This window comes from Hemicordylus capensis, chromosome 3 (genome assembly GCF_027244095.1).
Source record: "Hemicordylus capensis ecotype Gifberg chromosome 3, rHemCap1.1.pri, whole genome shotgun sequence".
Lineage (NCBI taxonomy): Eukaryota > Metazoa > Chordata > Lepidosauria > Squamata > Cordylidae > Hemicordylus > Hemicordylus capensis.
The window spans coordinates 76,096,995-76,112,820 of record NC_069659.1 but is presented as its reverse complement, the minus strand read 5'-3'; the positions used below and the strand labels follow the sequence as shown (position 1 = coordinate 76,112,820).

General features: G+C 40.1%; 1 long non-coding RNA gene across 1 annotated transcript in view; it reads left to right on the top strand.

Moving 5' to 3' along the window:
- The first annotated feature begins 3,057 nt into the window (after positions 1 to 3,057).
- Positions 3,058 to 15,826, top strand: part of LOC128352232 (uncharacterized) — a 91,655-nt gene continuing 78,886 nt past the window's right edge. Inside the window, exon 1 of the long non-coding RNA XR_008320274.1 lies at positions 3,058 to 3,171. This is a non-coding gene — a long non-coding RNA (uncharacterized LOC128352232). The remainder of the gene's footprint in view (positions 3,172 to 15,826) is intronic.

Below are 15,826 nucleotides of genomic sequence, written 5' to 3'. Positions count from 1 at the left end.
CCCCTTTATGATAGTACGTGGAATAATAATATTGTTTATTTATTGTACCTACATTTATAAGTTTGCAAAGGCTATTGTTTTGAACTGTTCTGACTGAACACTCCATTGCACAAAACTAATATCTGAACTGAATTTTCCCATTGACAATATTTGGTTCACATATCCCTGCTCCTACAGCCTAGAAGGAGGCTTCAAACAATTACCTGTCTTATCACAGGGCTGGTTCACACAATTGAGCTGATGTTAGTCAGAAACCAGAAATTCTCACTGTGTGCTACCATGTCATGAGAAATCAGGGTTTTATGGTGAACTCTGATCAGTGGTGCAATCAACCAACACCTGTCTGAGAGTGACAAGCTGACTTTATATCCTAGATTACAGACATCAGGTTGATGTTGGCTAAATGTCAGTTGGTTGTGGTGCTGATCCAAGACCCCACAAAATCATCATCATCATCATCATCATCATCATCATCATCATCATCATCATCCTGAGTTCTTATGACACAGTCCATGGGAGTTCACTTACGATGGGGAACTTTGGTTTTTGGCTAACTAACATCAGCTCAGTTGTGTGAATCAGCCCATAGTTCCTCCAGACGACTAAGAAGGAGCAGACAACTGCTTGAAAGAGATTCTTGGTCCTGTCACAGAATAATATTTTCAAGATTATTTGAGGAAATGGGGAAAATCCATCAAATATGTATTGGGGGGGGTGTCTCTCCTACTCTCCACATTCAGTAAATCTGGTGTAAGGCCACGTATTCTGGGCACTCCTGATGGCTGTGTATTAGACTTTCATTAGAAAGAATTGGTACCTTGTAGGAAAGGGAACTTGGACTAATGGGAATAATTTCATTGAGATGTGTGTGTGTGTGTGAGAGAGAGAGAGAGAGACAGAGACAGAGACAGAGACAGAGAGAGAGAACTAGGAGGTCATAGTCCACTGAGTTCTAATACAGAACAGAATTTGTGTCTTTTATATGCCACTTTTTTGTATGAATTGACTTTTCATATGTTTCAAATCTAACAATCAAATGTATTTTTTCCTACTGTCATTGTTATTCTGCTTTATTCTGATATGTATGTGTCTATGTCAAGACTACTTGGAATCAAACCAAATCTCTTTATTTCGGTCAACGACCAGCATGGACTACTTGGATACATTTGTTTCTCTATTGTGAGTGTTTCAAAGCATCATACATTTTTATAACAGCACAGCCCTCTCTGTTCTGTGAAAGCTACTTCTAAAAATTACAAATCTACAGAACCACTTCTAATACAGGAACTGTAGCTAAAAGGCATTGGGAAACCCATATGGATTATATGTGGTACTGTACTCAGGCTCTTGGGTATTGTGTTGGTGCTAGCATTTTGTGAAAGGAGTGTTCTAAAAATGGCAGTTCTTCCTCCTTTCATGTTTTCTGCAAAGATATCAAAATGGTTTGTTTTTTTTTGCCCATGTATATGTTGATTACTTAGGCAGAAATTCTTAGTTCTGTGGGTTCTTTCTGCTGTTATCACCAAGATTTAATATGATCCTTGGTTGCAGAGAAAGAATAATGACAAAACTGTTGCTCTGACCACTGCTTGTATGCCATTCTTTGAAACACTGGCATTTTGTGAACTATGCAGCTCTCTTTCCCATTGTGTACACATACAGCCATCTCCCAAGGGTAGCTGAATGGATTGTATAATTGAACCTCTGCCTGTGTCTGCAAAACCTGTTCACATATAGTAACAAAAGCCTCTTTCAGGATTTGTGAACAGTGTTCCATATTTTACACCCAACTGATTAAAATGTATACTTAAGTTTTTCCAGTTGTCAAAATTATGTATCATTCAATCACAACGGAATTTGTTCTCCAAAATTAGCTCCATTTATGAGCTTGATATTTCATCCCTTGATTATGGGCTTATGCTACAATTCTAACAATAAGCTTTCACTTTAAGTAGTTTTTTATGAATGGGTTCTAGTGAGTGGTACAAAATATATATGAGTTACGTGATTATGTATTTTGTTTTGCTGCCAATGAATGAGCAAAGGTAAAAACAGAATATAAAAAATAGAAACTGTTAAGATACACTTGTAACTTTTGCGCTATGTCTAACGATATTTTTTTTTAAACCCTCTGGCTTCACAATACACTTAATAATGAACCATCATTTCATACACTTCCCTAAATGTTATATTTCATGTGTAAGTTCAGAGATTTTTAGTGCCTAGTTTATAAGTGTTAGGAAAATATTGGATGGCTTATATATTCTTGGGTTATTTTACATATGAGAGGCACTTCCACAGTTGAATATAAACACAATTCATGTCAATAAAGTGACATTTATTGAAAAGAAACTATAAGCATTATGCTTGCTATATAGTGGCACCTTCAAACAGGTCAGAGATCCATGAGGGAAATAAACAAGAATCTGAAGAATTTGGTTTGAGAATGCACCTAATAGTAAAAGACAGAGGAGCAATGAAGAAAGTGGAATGGTGTATAGTAGATTTCTGGACAAAATTGTGTGCCTCTATCCCATGACACATTTGCAAAAAAAGGGGAAACAGGAAATGGCTTTGGAGATCTGTGGGTAGGCAGGAAGGGGCTGAAACGAGAAAGAATTTGAGGAAGGCTGAAAGATGTGCCAAGGTAACCCCTCCCCTGCTTTGTAATGTAGTCCCCACCTTGGGCTAGAAAACTGCTGTATAAAATGAAGCTTGTGTGCTCAGAGAGCTAGCCCCTATTTCGGGCAAGCAAGATGGTGACAACAGAAATATTGTGCTTTGAGTCTGGGAAGGGTAAACTGCCATAGGCGTAACTGGGGGGGCAGGGGGGGCACGTGCCCCGGGTGCCATTGAGGTGGGGGCACCATGCCAGTCCCTGCCACCCCCACCCCATTGCCCACCTGCCCAGCCCCAGGGCCCCTCAGCCACTTGCCTCCAGCTCCGGCTGCTCGGCAAAGAGGCCTAGGATCGGCAAGGCCTGCAAACTGCAGAGGTCTTCTCTCCCTGCCTCTCAGCTGATTGGTGGGTGGGCGGGGCTTCCAGAGAGGCCTCCGAGTAGGCCTCCCTGAAACCTGAACTCGAGTAGGCCCCAAGCAAGGAAGGAAGGAAGGAGGAAGCAGGCAGCAGACCCTCTGCCCAGACCAGACCATCCAGAACAGCTATTGCTAGGTAGGCTGTGAATTCCTTTTTGTGGTTACCCCCATATATAGGGATCTGCTTGCCATAGGGCTTTGATATGGGGAGTGGGGCAAGACTGAGAAGTCTCTGAATATTTAATTTAAAACAGACTGGAAAATGTGCTGGCTTTAAAAACAAAAACTATCTAAAAAGGCCTATAAGTGGCTTGTTTCATGTCAGAAAATTACAAACACTTCTGGAACAAGTATATTTTATTTATTTTCATTCATTCATTCATAAATGCACTTATGTTCAAGTTGTTTTGCAATCCAGAAGGTTTGAGTGAGAACTGTGAAGCATGTGTTGTGATTTTATTTTATTTTATTTTCTTGTGTGTGAACTGCTCCCCAATAACTTGTAGGGACTTCAGGGTAAATCTGGCCAACATGTGAATGCAGCACCTCTATTCCAGAGGAGATGTGAGTTAAAGGGCTTTAAAAGCCTGGTATGAAAAGACTCCTGGAATCAAACTTTACTGAATTTGTTCAGAATTCTGAGAAAACAAACATAGGCTCACCCTGCATGGTTGAAAGTATCATTTGCTAATCTTCAGCAAGGGGTCCATTTTAATAATTAGCATTGCTAGTGTGTTCTAGGCATTAAAAGTAGCACAAATATATAGTACTCAATGTATATCACTATATACTGTGAAGTGTGCATGCGTGTATTCAGTGAAATGTATTTCCAGGTAGCATACTTATTTTGAAATATCAGACTTAAATCCTTGGAGGCCTGGGGTGTGTGGAGGCCCTGGACTTTGAGGGTCTGGGGGCCCATTTTGAAATCCTGTCTCTGGACCCATTCCAACCTTGCTATGCCCCTGGCGGAATAATTATATATGTATTGATCACTACACATGGGTTTCTGCACAGCACCTGCACAGAAGAAACTTCCATGTAGAAAATGTGTCTCTTGTAAATTGACCCTGAATTTTCCATCCATGACTGGGATATCTGAGAGTTAGAGTCAATAATAAGAGAACAGCACACTGCTTGTGACAGGAAGGGGCAAATTACAATGATTTCTTAGTTTGGCAGGGGCTGGTTTTGGCCCTGGCAGAACTTGGCTATCTGCTCCTGTTGCAAATGCCTCTGTCTAGTGTGGCAAACTAATGTATCCTCCTCCCTCTTGGTGTCAAAGTAAGCACTAGTGTGGTGAATGCACATATACCCCATCATGAGCCAACAGTCATCATAAGACAAAGGCTGGCAGGAATCATTCACTGGTTTATAGACACCCCCACCCCCACCACCTTCTTCTTCCCCTATTTTGCTAGTGGCTATTTGGGCAGGTGATCCTCTAGGACAAAGTCATGTTTTTTAAAGAATGAGAGGAGACAGAGAAAATGACACTTGGAATCCTCGCATAACTCCTGACTGTTGTTCTAAGTCTTTTACAGAGATGGCTCATATTTTCAGGTTTTGATCAACAACCATGTCTAGATGGTACAGTGTTCCTTTTAACAGGGATTTCCAGATATTGTTGACTACAAGTCCCATCATTCCTGCTTGGACAGTGGCGCAATTTCAGTGCTTGCCCTAGGCGCCATTTTCCCTAGTTACGCCTCTGAATACCTGTCTTGTCTTTTCCATTTTGGGACACAAAACCTATTACTATGTTTAAAAGCATTTATTTTCTGGCCATGAGGACTGCAAACTTAGGCTGTTGGTGTGCAAGACATTTCTTTAAAATATATATTTCTAAAGAGCCTTTGTAGCCTCGTGTTTCATTTTTCCTGTTCCAGTATACTTGCACGGATGCAGCCCACAACCCACATTTGACTATGGCTGTGACACATTTCCATATTTCCGGGGGTGGGGGGGCGCAATTTCAGTGCTTGCCCCAGGCACCGTTTTCCCTAGTTACGCCTCTGTAAACTGCACACAGTGCTCTTGTATTTTAAAGTAAAGTTGCGCTGAGTCAGTGTTGACTCCTGGCTACCACAGAGCCATGTGGTTTTCTTTGAGAGAATACAGGAGGGGTTTACCATTGCCATCTCCCTCACAGTATGAGATGATGCCTTTCAGCATCTTCCTGTATTGCTGCTGCCTTATATAGGTGTTTCCCATAGTCTGGGAAACATTCATTCATTCATTCATTTAACATACTTGTATACTGCCCAAAATACAGGTCTCTGGGCGGTTTACAACAAAACAATAAAAAAAACAAATAAAAAGGTTAAAACAACAAATAAAACAACAAACAAAAACGTTATGGTTGATTTTAAATTGTTGAATTGTTTTAACTTCTTATATGTGTTTTAATTGTTTTATGTTAACCGCCAAGAGACGAAAGTTTGGGTGGTATAGAAGTTTGATAAACAAACAAACAATTTAAAATTTAAAAGGTTAAAACTATACAAATCAAACAATTAAAACAATATCTAATTAAAAGCCTGGGTGAACAAATGTGTCTTGATGGCCTTTTAAAAAGTTGTAAGAGATGAGAAGGCTCTTATTTCACTAGGCATCATATTCCAAAGCCTCGGGACAGCAATGGAGAAGGCCTGTCCCTTAGTAGCCACTAGATAAGCCGGTGGCAACTGCAGCCGAACCTCTCCTGATGATCTCAATGGGCAGTGTGGTTCATAGCAAAGAAGATATTCTCTTAAATACCCAGGGCCCAAGCTGTTTAGGGCTTTATAGGTTATAACCAAGAACTTGTATTTTGCCCAGAAACTTATCGGCAACCAGTGTAGATTTTTAAAGATAAGAGTGATATGGTCTCTCTGGGATGACCCAGAGACCATCCTGGCTGCCGCATACCATACCAGCGGGAATTCATACTAGCATCTTCTTGCTCCCTAGGCAAGTTACTTCCCTGCTGCACCATTAGTTACCCTCTGTATTTTCCAAAATACAAAGTACCTTGTATTTTAGATGAGGCTAAATTACCAGCCTGGCAAGTAAGCCTTGAGGCAGTGGAAAGGCCCAATGGACCAATCAACCAATGTAATCAAAGTAACTGCTGGCCAATGATTGGACTGGCATACCTAGACCCCTGCTGCCTTTGTGCTCTTGTCAAATAGTGCTGATCCACCCACACGGTCCCCTGACTCACAGTAACAAGTTATTAGCATACCTGTCCTCATACCTTGGGAACCTCTCAAAGTTTGCCATTCAGGAAGCTTCGTGCCTTATGTCCCAAAATCCTACAATTGATACAAGCACCTAAAATCTAGTGTGATCCCAGACGCAGGACTGCTCCTGGACCCTCTGTCCAATCCTGCCATGGAAACTCCCATCGACGCTACTGCTTTTGAGTCCCCTGTACACATCTAGAGTGGAACCCAATGCGACCTGAAACCAAGATGCTTAAGACCCCTGTATTAAGGTGTCTACTTCTCCACCTGTAATGGTGGTGTGGAACCCTGAATCTCTTTGCTTGACATCCATCCCTTTTTCATCTCAACTACAGAAGATCAGGAATGGCATAATCCTCGCTGTTTTTGTACTTCAGTTTTTCTTGCAAGTAACTTAGCTCTATCACCTTGCTTTCCCTCCTTTTTCATGGTCCAACTCACTACCCAATCGATGCTCAATACCGAAGTTTTGTATTGTGCTATTTTAATTATTTTTTTAAAAAAATCCTTTCCCTGCTTTTCCTGTTGACTCTGTTTTTCCCCTCTGGGGAACTCTGAGGTGATGCTTCACTGTCCAGACCTGATAGATATTATTCATACTAGCTGGTTTGGTGCTAGCCACAGAGGCACTCTTACCCCTGGACTTCCAGGCCAAAGTCCTCCAAACCCCCAGGGGACCCTAAAATCCTCTTTAGTCTGTCCTGGGTGGTGTGGTCGCTGCGCTTCCGGCTTCGTGCTGTGCTGGGCATCCAAGCCTGACATCTACTTTAGAGACAAAAGGGGGAGTGGGGAAAGAAATATGTGGGATGGGAATATGTTAAGTTGCACGTTGAATTGTTTCTGCTAATGCATATTTGCATAAACATACCTACTTTGTATTCTTACATTGTTGTGAGTTCAGTTGCTGTTTGTGCCCTCAAGAAACCACGTGTTAAAAATACAGCATGTGTCACTGTGAGTGTGAATGTGTGTGTGTAGGGGATGATGCTTAACTTGCATCAGGGGGTGGGAGGGGCACTCCAAAGGCCTAAGACTCCAAAATTACATAGGTACAAACAGTGGGAAAATGACTTGACTAGCAAGCCAGAAGTTGCTTGTTCGAATCTCCGCTGGTATGTATCCCAGACAATGGGAAACACCTATATTGGGCGGCAGTGATATAGGAAGATGCTGAAAGGCATCATCTCATACTGTGTGGGAGATAGCAATGGTAAATCCCTTCTGTATTCTACCAAAGACAACCACAGGGCTCTATGGTCACCAGGAGACGACATCGACTTGACATCACACTTTTCCTTACCTCTGGCTAGCCAGTCTGGGGATGACTCTTTGTAAAGATAGTTGCCTGCTTCCCCTGTTGGTCACAGTTGACTGTAATACAGAAGTATTACAAGTGCTTTTCCTTAGCACTTGAATATTTTTCCCAAGCTTCAGCATGTAAGTTCCCCTAATCATGTTTGTGTTCCCGTCAACCAAGGTGCATGCATGTATGAGACAGAGGTCCAAGCAAGCATAGTAATATGGTACAAATATTATTTGAATAAAGGCACATCACTACTGGGAAGGCTTTAAGCGCTGCTTCCCCCACACCACTCCTGTGCTTTCAATTGTTCCTTCCTGAAGTGGATTTGAAACTACAAAGTTGGGCCACAGTAATACACAATGCATATACCATGTATTTTGGCACCAAAAAGACAGAAACATAATATGATTACTATCATGGTTGCCAAAGAAGTTTATTTTCCAATAATACTTTCAAAGTGTCTTTTCTAGATAGTTACATGCATCTGACTTTCCTTTCCTTTTTCTTTATTTCTTTTCTTTTCCTCTTTTCATTTTTTCTATAACATTATCTGTCTACAATATTCACATTTTCTGCTAACTGGTAGCAGAGAAGATATCAGGAATCCTATCTCCTTGATAGGTTGGTTTAGTGATCATAAAGCTATTGTCTAGCCCCAAGAAGAACATTATCATTATAAAGTAACACACATCATTAAAGAAGGGCTCCATGAAGAACATTATCATTTCATAGTGACACACATCATTAGAGAGTATCTTTAACTGTGCAGCCCATTGAGGAGGGTCTATTTATAACATTATGGATCTCAAGGGCAACATTTAAGTCACCAGTGCCATAACTTCCAGACAGGATGTTCTTTCATCCACCAGTTGATTTCTTCAGGGAATTACAAGCAATACAGAAATTATTGGACTAGATTCTGATTTCTCATTACAGGTAGCATGTTGAGATTGCTGGAAATGTGTGGCATTGGTCTCCACTTCCTAATTATTCCTTATGTGAAGCATCTCAACATTAGTACAAGTCCCCTTGCTGGAATGGTGATGCTGAATCATATAACTGGTCCATCTAGCTCTGTATTGTCTATGCTGCTGCTGCTGCTGCTGCTGCTGCTACTACTACTACTATGAATATTTATATACAGCTCTTCAACAAAATTCTCAAAGTGGTTTACATAGAAAAATAAATAATACATAAATAAGATGGTCCTCTGTCCCCAAAATGCTCATGGTCTAAAAATAAGCAGAAGGTAGACGCCAGCAACAGCCAATGGAGGGATGCTGTGCTGGTGTTGGATAGGGCCAGTTGCTCTCCCCCTGCTAAATATAAGATAATCGCCACTTTTAAAGGTGTCTCTTTGCTCAGTCAACAAGGGTTATGTTGCTATGTCTCTTTGTCCAGTTAGTGTCAGTTATGCTGACGGCCAGCATGTCTCCAAGGAGATTCCAAGGATTGAACCTGGAATCTTTTGCATGCAGAGCATGTGGTCTATGGCTGAGCTACAGCCTCTTCCCATATATAACAACATGATTAGGGGTGTGCACAGATCGTTTGATGCAGTTCAGTCCAAATTTCAATCAAATTCATCTGAACGATGGGTATGTGATCTGGTTTGGTCAAACCGATTGGCTGGACCAATCAGTTCAACGAACCAGTTCGAAGTGGTTTGTGATCAAATCACTCGAACTGGCCTGGTTTGTGGCAGTGTGGTCCACGATCGGTTCTGCACATCCCTACATACATATGATCCTATAATCACATCTGATTATAGGAACCTAGGAATCTCTATCTGTTGAGTCAGACAAATGGTCCATCTAGCTCAGTATTATCTGCTGTGACTGGCAGCAGCTCTCCAGGGCTTCAGGCAGCAGTTTTTCTCAGCCCTACCTGGAGACGCCAGGGATTGAACTTGGGATCTTCAGCAAATGAAGCAGATGCACTACCACTATTACAGCTGCATCCTGTAACAATATGCACTTGAGTTCCAAACAAGGTATTATTTTCAAGAATCAATATGAGCATTCTTCAGGTTATGAAACATAGGTTATTATCCAACTAAAATTAAGCATACTGAAGTCCTTCTTTATTATTATTATTATTATTATTATTATTATCAATTTGATTTCTATACCGCCCTTCCAAAAATGGCTCAGGGCGGTTTACAAAGAGAGATAACAAACAAATAAGATGGCGCTCACATTCTAAAAAGAAACATAAGACACACACCAGCAACAGTCACTGGAAGTACTGTGCTGGGGGTGGATAGGGCCAGTTACTCTCCCCCTGCTAAATAAAGAGAATCACCACGGTAAAAGGTGCCTCTTCGCCCAGTTAGCAGGGGTGCTAACAGAGTTAACTTTCTTCCTTTAAAATCAGCAGGTTTAGGTCTGTCATACTTTACACTGTTACTTGTAGTAAGGCCTACTGAACTCAGGTTTAAACTTTCATTGAATCACAATGCTTAACTTTGTCTTGATTCTACCCATCATAATTCATTTTCAACTTTTCCACCACCCCTTTCAGGGTTATAGGGAGGGTGGGGTTGCTTGCAATTGATCTCCACATATTAAGGTCTGAAAAGATTTTCTGTGCATGCAATTGAATAAATGGGACCCCAGCTGAAAAAGCTGAGTCCTGCTAATGTAGAGTAGCTGGTGCACATACAGTGGTATGCATATTATGTACATGTTGGTATCAGGTGCATGTACCTACACATACATAGCATTCACGAAGAGGCCTTGTGGCTGCTGTGATTAAGTTAAAAATGCAAAAAAATATATATTTTTTTGCAAGATCAAACTAGGTTGGTACTCAGGGAAAAAATGATACAGTACTCGCCTGGCAAGAAAGATGATGAAAACATTTGTAGTTAGTTTATACCTGTTGACTAAAACACCCCTAATTCAACTAAAATGATATCTAGCCAATCCTAAAATGTGGTGATTCTTTTCTGCAGTCATTTGGACAAAAACCCGTCCATGATCTCAACCCAGGCTGCACAACTTTTGTCCCACTAGTCAGAATTCAATCAGTTTGTAGTATTATTTGTGGTCCCACATAGCCAGCAAACTGAAGGAAGTTTTTGTTGAGTCCCCAGTACTGCAGTGCAGGTAGTATGTTGCTCCTACATGTGTGTACTACAGTGAATCATCTAATAGAGAAACAGATTAAAGAGCCAAAGCATATTAGTTCTAGCAATTCCTTGCTGGACCTAATGCATTGGGCCCAGAGTACCATAAGTGTGACCCTACTCATGGAATGGAACTTTCCTGTCCTCATTGTCTATCCAATATCACTGAAAAGCCAACTCTGAGGCTGTGATATGGCACACTGATTGGGTGACCAAATTAGCAGAAATTGTATCTCCCCTAAGCAAGTGGAAGTGCTGTTCCACTCCTCACAAAACCTCCTTCAGATGCACCCCATTATAACTATGTCACAGGCATCTCAGATAAATAGCTTCCCGTACTGCACATCATAAAAAGTGGCAGCAAGCATAGCCACATTCTGTCTCTTCCCATAGCATGCAAAATGCAAAGTGGTCCCAACGCTGACTCTTCTTTACACACATTCCTGTCAGAAAGGCAGGCCCAGTATATTAAAATGTGCACTCTAGCATTTCAATAGGAGGCTGATATGGAAAAATTATACTAATGTCATGTCTGGTGTTAATATTCTAGACATAGTGTCAACATTTTGCATCATTTTACAGTATATAGTCTGCTTTTGCTCAGCAGCATTGTACTCCGCATTTTAGTCAAATAGTATTTTCCTACTCTACACTAATAGGATGTGATGTTCTCTCTAATACACTTTAATGGAATTCATTTGTTTGGCAAATTTCTATGACATACATTTTCCTTCTGCTAATAACTGAGAAGGATATTGTGATGTTTCCTATTTAGCAAATCGTGTAAAATTGTCAAGAGACATCTCTTTCATGCCCCATGGAAATTTTATAAAACAATAGTGGAAGTTTTTGTAAAATATTTATCTAGAATATATATTTATATTGTAATTTTTTTTAAATCTCTCTTGTAACATTCTCCTAACAGCCAGCAGAGGGTGCATTTTCCATAGTTTAGGACAATTCAAGCTGAATTCTAATTAAATAAGTAAGTCGAGCAAACTACAGAATGAAACTATATATACAAACAGATATACACACAGAGAGAACAGATTGACTAAAGCATTCTCGATCTGCCAATAAGAACATTGGCTGGTCTGTTTTAAATCATTCTGTATCAACACTTTTGTAAGCGGGCAGGTGACTGACATCTAACTTGTACTTTCTTTCTGTAACTTAATATATATTCGCAGGCTGCTTAGTGGATTAGGACCAGACTTTCATTTGCTTCTGTTTTTTTAAAGAAATGCACTTCTACTTAAGTTCAGTTAAGACTATTCAGAATGTCTAGAAGACAACAAATCTGGGTGCCTAATTAACAAACAATTAATTTGGACAGCATCAAAACATCACAGAAATGTTGACAAAAGAATTTCAGAGTTGTAATGCAGAATGTGAGGTCTTTCATATGCCACGTCTGGTAATAATGCCACTTTTCTGGTCATAAACTTGATCATAAATATACAATACAATACAATACAATACAATGAATATTTATATACCGCTTTTCAACAAAAGTTTCCAAAGCAGTTTAAATAGAGAAATAATAAATAAATAAGATGGCTCCCTGTCCCTAAAGGGCTCACAATCTAAAAAAAAAGAAACATAAGACAGACACCAGCAACAGTCCCTGGAGGGATGCTGTGCCAGGGACGGATAGGACCAGTTTCTCTCCCATGCTAAATGAAGAGAATCGCCGCTTTTAAAAGATGCGTCTTTGCTCAGTTAGCAAGGGTTAACTAATAAATATCCATAATACAAGATGCTTTGCAAGACTCACAAAAATAAACACAGAAGCATCTAAGTAGTTTTCACTTAGCCATGTACAGTACATGGCAATGACAATATGGGGAAATGGGTTTGATTACTAAATTTGAAATGTATTTTACATACAAAAGATATGTGGGATCTGAAAGACCCAGATTCTGCATTACAACTCAGGAGTCCTTTTCAGGTGTTCAGTGTGTTTAGTGTGTGCAATAGGTTGGCATTGTAGCTGCAGGCTCCACCCCTAATGTTGGCATGTTTATTAGAATATCTTTACAGCTGTATGAATGGGGACATTCTAATAAGTGCACATAGAGCAGGGGCAGAGGCTGCCATCCTTTCATACAGATTCATTGCCCCCTGATGGAGACCTGAAAAGGGCCAGAGAGATGTCTTCTTCACTTATAGGCCAATGTGTGGCTTATTTAAAGTTATGATGAGGGCAAACTGCTAAATGTCTGGAGCTGCATGAATCCCAAGATCAAGCAGACTGACAGCCAGTTAACTGGAGAAAAACTGGCAATGCTGTAGCATGCAGTAGATCCATATGCAGACAGAGTAAAGCAAATGGTAAGAAAGCAGAAAGTAAAGCCAACAAGCAAATGGATGCCCTAAAGAGGAAATATAGAAAAAATATTTTTCATAGCGAAAGAAGCCTTATCATTAACAAAAACTGGAAAGAAGTTCCACATAGGAAGCTGTCTTATACTGAGTCACACCATTGATCCATCTAGCTCAGTAGACTGGAAGCAGCCACTCCAAGGTGCCACCAGTAGCAGCCAGTGTGGGCGCTGCCAGGTTGAGCGGTGAGATGCATCTTTAAGCATCAATTAGGGGTGCTTTCCTTTTCTATAACCACCTTAAGTGGCACAGCGGGGAAATGCTTGACTAACAAGCAGAAGGTTGTTGGTTCAAATCCCTGCTGGTACCTCTATTGGGCAGCAGTGATATAGGAAGATGCTGAAAGGCATCATTTCATACTGTGCAGGAGGAGGCAGTGGTAAACCCCTCCTGTATTCTACCAAAGAAAACCACAGGGCTCTGTGGGCGCCAGTAGTCAAAATCGACTCGATGGCACACTTTACCTTTATTTACCTTCTCTCTGGCCACACCTGCAAACTGCTCCAAGCATTAGCATGCCTCCCGGCATGCTATTGAATGCCACAGAAATATGTAGACATGGCAAAGGCCTGCTAAGTATGTATGCTATAGCACAAACTCCTGACTAGTATATAGGAAATGATGCATTTCCATTATCATGCCTCAACACCATCAGAACCTGTCAGAACTGCAAAGGAGCCTGATTTCTCAGCTCTTTTCCAGGTGGCCAGTAATGAGTTTGCAACAGAGCATATGATACTCCTGGACACCCTCCCAGAGGCTAGGGATGCCTTTCTTCTGGCAGATGGCTGCCCAGAGCCCATACACAGATCTAGTGAGTTCTAGGAGCATGATACTTAATTCATTAATTTAGAAGTGATTAATACTTTGCTTTTTAAACCTGAATACAAAAAAGTACTCAAGTTTAAAAGGCGTAATGCACATGATTATTATTTTTTTAATTGTGATCTGTATGTACGTGCTCAAATGACTGGGTTTCAAAAGTTATATGGCCCAGCAATGATTTCCCCTAATAGAATTCTTTCTCTGAATTATAAGTTTGCAGGTGATCACCATATGCAAAAACACAAGGCTAAAATGTCCAGGGAAAACCTTTGGTGGATTATATGTCCCATGAGCCACCTTGGCCCACACTTGATCCAAAGCATTTTCTTCCAACCTTGAATTTTGACACAAATGACTTCACACCTGTTTAAAATTCATTTATAAAGATTGTGACTGGACAGCCTCCTGTGAAAATATGTCTTGACATTTGCTTTTTAGTTAGCACTGAAACCCATTCCTGTTTCTGTATGTACTTTTAAACTATACTTCTGCATATGTGATGTTATATTCTTTGACCCATTGTTTTAGGTTTTAATCATAAAGAGGGATCCATCCAATCCTAGTTTATTATAACCCAACAATATAATAAATAAGAATATAGTGTTATAATAGAAGGGAAGTTCTTTCTTGTTGAGAATATCTATGCATCTGTTTTGCTTTTGGTTAAGTGAGCCTCTGATAAGGTGCAGACCTGGAGGCTATTGAAGAATCCTTTTGCCACCTCTTCCTGGAGGCTGAAATCAACAAAGAGATATTGTAATTCAGAAGAAAGTAATCCTGTTTCCCACAAGTGGAAATAGTTAGTTCTCTATCATTGGATATGCTATGAAATACCATTATACAGTTCATAAGATGTGTTCTTGGCTTGGTTGATGGGAAATGCTCTGCTTCATTGCATTTCAAGTTCTGTAAAGTGATATGCAATGCGGACCATATTGAAATGCAATTTAAAAATCAAATTGAAACCATTCATTTTTCATAGGCAGAGCTCAGTTTGCCATTGACTAACGTTGTATTTCTGCCAGGCTTAAAAATAATGTAACAATAAAAAAGCAGTGAGTATATAAAACACCTATCAATTTTAAAATGTTTCAGCATCTTTAATATTAAAATATAGTACTGTCTTCTAAGACACAAAGAACAAACACAAAAAACTGTCTTGGTGCAATGAAACAACTTCCACCAAACCGTACAGATGAACAAACGTTAAGAGTAACATCCAGCCAAGATTAAGCACTTTTAATTTCCATTGATTCAATGGGAAAGTTAAGTCTATGCTTGAAATCAGTCAGTTTTGTACTCAGTTTTGAAGATTAATGCTGCAAGCTCATTAAACCCCAATGAACACAGCTGGATTTACTTCTGAGTAATCATATAAAGGATTGCACTGAGTTTTGACTTTTTGAGGGTCAGCAATGTGTTTCCTCTCTTACAGTCCCCTTCTGGAGTGCAGGCAGAACTGGGAATTTTAACCTAGTTGTGCAATAGTGGAGAGGGAGGAGTTTGTTTATTTATTTAACATATTTGTATACCACCCAAAATGCAAGTCTCTCGGGCGGTTTACAACAAAACAATCAAAACAACAAATAACTTTATCTGTGTTATCGATTCTAGTCCTGTTCAGTCATTATACAGACTGGTTACAGGAAGAATGGGAACACAATCATCAGTCCTATCTCTAGTGCTGGTTGCCCCCTTCTAATTCTCCCTGGATGCAGCACTTATTTGTACAGAAAATTGTAGTCTCTTTGCATTTGCCTCTGCAGACAAGCACTGTGCCTGAGGATAATTGGAGACATGGCCGTGCATCAGGACTTAAAAGGACTATAATTGATGTACTGTATACTGTCTAAGACAAGTATGTAACACAGGTATTTAAAAAAAATAGAAGAACCATTATAAGAAAGAATAACCATTATTG